Below are 4,390 nucleotides of genomic sequence, written 5' to 3' on the forward strand. Positions count from 1 at the left end.
AACATATACAATTTTAGATCAAATCCAGTTTACTACATTGGGAGTAACATATACAATTCTAGAACAAACCCAGTTTATTACACTGAGAGTAACATATACGATTCTAGATCAAATCCAATTTATTACATTGGGAGTAACAAATGCGATTTTAGATCAAATCTGGCAGATTATCTGTAGGTCCTTTAATTCGTTGGTATGTGAATTCTATAACTCAGAAATACATCAAACTAGATGAATGAAATTTGTAATTTTGTTTTAATAAGTTTAATAATAATAATGTTTAAGATCAAAATTTTTGACGATTGCAATTACTCATCTTGTATGCTTCGTTAATGATAAATACTGCGAATAAGAAATATATATAGTAGCAGTTGTGTGTCCGAATAGAAGAAACTTTTGAAATTTAAAAACAACTTCGATTTATTTCATCAAGGGTGGCAAAATCTACGTACAAAGAATAAGTGATAAGAAAGACGTCAGTCTACATCGCGACAAAAAAAGCAGAAGAGACCAAAATTTTACCCTTCATTAAGTTTGTTCAAATAATTCTTGAAAATTGTAATTATCAATGTCATAAAGGACTTAAATCTTAAAAATAAGAAATGTACTCATTCTAAATGCCTTCCTCGCCTAAGAATGAAATAAATATGTTTCCCAAAATTATATCTAGAGTAAAATCTTCCTAAAAGTAGGAAGGCTTAAATATTAAAGTCTATACTAATATGTTTAATATAATAAAAATGGACTTACTAAACCAATTTTATTTATTGTATAAGTAACATTAATTGTTTTTTTCAATCATCAATGAACAATGGTTAAATTATTATTGTTATTATTATGTTGTCTTCTGCAAAATTTCACAAGGGGGCGCTCTCTGCTCAAGGGTTAAAAGAGGTGCTACAAACTTTAGATATGACTTAATGTCCTAATTTTTAATCCGTAGAGAGCCGTTTTTGGTGATCTACTAACATATAATACAGGTATAGTCGTCATAAATTATGCAGTATATTAGTACTTCTTATTACTCCTTCGCGTATAAATTCGGGGTTTCGATAAAATAAATAAGATATCCATTAGGTAATGGATTTTTACTATGAGGCAATACCGCGCACTTAATTTGATACATTATAATACTGTGCATCAGTTAGACTGCACGGAATTACCTGACCACGGAATTAGCAGGCCTTGTTTCGATTAAAATGCTCTAACTTGTTTTTAAAAAAATAGTCTATTCTGTAGAAAAAGGCTGGGATTTGAAATATTTGCAGATGGAAGTTGTTATTATTACTGCAAAAATAGTTTTACCTTAAAATCTGGTGGCTTGAAATTATAAGTAAAACATCGACTCTATTCACTATCCAAAAATATACTAATGAAAACGAGAAATTAAAAGGAGATTAGACTTATTTTGACATATATCCCTTCCACCATGTAGGCAGGTGGTTCGAAACATCCCACTCCCCCCCCCCCGCTTTTTAACATTAAAAGCAGCTGTATACAGAATTGCTCACAGCTTGTAATAATCTCACTTCATTCTAATTCGAATTACAAAACAAAAAACAAAAAATATCTGCACCTTTAATAGTGAACTTTTATCAATAACTTCGATGCTCTTTCGAAATTTTTATATTTTAATATTATATTTCGTGATACATTTAATATTCGTTCAGAATTTTTGTTAAAAAATGTATAAATTGTTTTTAAAAAATTGATAAAATACAGAAAACAATATCTATACTATAAAAATTGGTATCCATAAAAGGATAATTTTTTTTTTAATTTTACGATGATGTAAAATTATTTTTTGTGCATTAATATTTTTAGAAGTTATGGAAAAAAACCGTCAAAATTTCGCTTAATTTTTAATTAATTCAAATTCCAATTAATATTTCAAAAAATCGCTCCAAAATGCCCATTTCCACCTTTCAAAGTATTGTATAGGGACTAAGTGTGGTAACTCTAGGTCAAACTATCTAGACTATAGAGCATCAACACACACGCGCACGCGCGCATGCACATATAAAAGCTCACATTTATTTCTGCTATAATTACAGATAAAAATGCAGATGAAGATGAGAAAAACAGTTTTTGCATTCCAAAATTACTTCCTTAAAAAGAATTTTTAATTATACTACAATTCTATCAGTATATATTTACATTATTTTAAATAATCGTTTGTGTTCTAGAAAAAATACTTTCCATTTTAGAATTAAGATGTAAAATCAAAAATAATTCTTTTAAGTAACAAACTATATATATTACAACAAATATTACATAAATATTGCAAAACAATTAAATATTTTTTTACAAAATGAAACATAAAACACAACATAATATTTCACAGCAGAATTTTGAAATAATAACAACAACAACAAAAAAAAAAAACTTAAGTTGTGTTAATTATACATTATCACAGGCTAATCAAAACTTCCCATGAAATTGTCTATCAGAAAAAAATTGAGTAATTAAATTCATTACCTATTTTCAAAGTTCGAATTCCAACAGTATTCAAAACACAAGCCTCTATGATGATATTTGCGATTTCTCATGATTCTAAGTAGAACAATTATTTCCTCCTTATTTCCACTAATATTTTCGGAGTCTTTTGCATTGTTGTTATTTGGTTTCTTCTAAACTGTTAATTTTTTTATATTAATTTATACTTTTCAAAAATAATTTATAAAATTTTTAAGCAGTTTTCTACTTTCTTCTTTAAGTCAGCGGCATGGTTTATGATTGTCAGTTTGGAGTTTTTTTTAATAATATGGATCCCTTACGGAAAATCCCTTTTAAATATGTTCAATTTCGAAGTACCTATAAAATTTACAAAATAGCCTATAAGTAAAGCACTTTTTTTGCACTGAATAACACCGCGCCCAATTTCCAAGCTGCGTGGAATTATCTCGCTCAATATTTATTCATTGAACAGGTCTCATTTTGATTAAAAATGGATTAATTGACTCAAAACAATGGCCTATTTTAATAAACAAGGAAGGATCTAATAATATTTGCAGTTATAAGCAATTTTTATTGCTTTGAAAAATAATTTTGCCTTAAAAACTGTAGGCCCATAATTATAAGGAAAACTTCATTTTCTTTCAATATCTGATGATGTTCTAATGAAAACAGGAAATTAAAAGGTTCTAACACATATCCCTCTCAGCATGTAAATAGATAGTCCAAGCTATTTTCTTGGGCTTTTTTACTATTGAAACACGTATGCGCTAAATTGCTCACTGCTCAGAATGACCCATTTTTCTCTACAGTTAATAGAGGTATTGATGAATAAGAGGCTTCTCTCCTTACCACGAAAGGCTGCATTCGGAAAGTAATTTTCTTTCACCATAATAAAACCAAAATTTGGCACGAAATTAATAGTCATAAAATAACATAATAAATTCCATTGATTTAAATTATGGCATTTCATATAAGCGAAAATACGATCGATAGGCGATAAACCTTTTGACAAATCAAATTTTGATAAGAATTTCTATTTTAGGTTCTAAACTTATTTGCTTGATTTATCAACAACAATTCAAAATTCTAAAGATAGTACCAAATCAGTCTTTCTTAGTATTTATGATAGCGTATTCATAACTATTTACGTTTTTTTAAAAAAAAATTTTAGTTAGGGAGTTTACTTGAATAGCCGGACAAACAAGCTTCTTCTAAATGTATTTCGTTCTAAATTTGATAGAAATTTACAAATTTCATCCGTTTAGCTCAAAGCGTTTTTAAATTATCTTCTTCATAGGCCGACAAAATACGGAGAAAAAAATATGTGTTTTCCGAATTCAGAGAAGTCTGATATGTAGTCTCGAGTATATAATAATAAATGTCTCGAGTATATAATAATAAATGTCTCGAGTTCGAATTTTTCAAATTCTAATACTCGGACGATTGTAATTGTAATACTTTCTCTATACTTCGTATTAGCAAAAGTAACAACTGAAATAAATTTTGTATTCAATTTTTTACATCCATTTTTTTTTTATCTTCAAAGATTTTGTACCGGGATTATTGGCTGCAAGTACTTTCAATTCATTTCGTAATAACCTCTAATCTAACAACAATAAAAGGAAAAAAGAAAAAAAAACTCGTTGAAATTAGTTTCGGATTCAGAAGAAATCATATTACTCTTGTGATTAGCTTGAATGCTTTATGAATCATAGTTAACTTTTAAAAACTATTATAAATAAGAAAAAGTATATTCTAAAATAAGTTCTTACTAAATTCTGTATAAATAATTTGCTACTTGATACTTAATTTCTCATTCTCAGTAATTTTTATTTTTTTATATATATCATTCCCCATTACGTGTATATTAGATCTATCACTTGAGCACTTCCACTTCTACTATCTCCATCCTGGGACAACCTGAAGTAGTTTT

This window comes from Argiope bruennichi, chromosome 2, assembly GCF_947563725.1.
Source record: "Argiope bruennichi chromosome 2, qqArgBrue1.1, whole genome shotgun sequence".
NCBI classification, from domain to species: domain Eukaryota; kingdom Metazoa; phylum Arthropoda; class Arachnida; order Araneae; family Araneidae; genus Argiope; species Argiope bruennichi.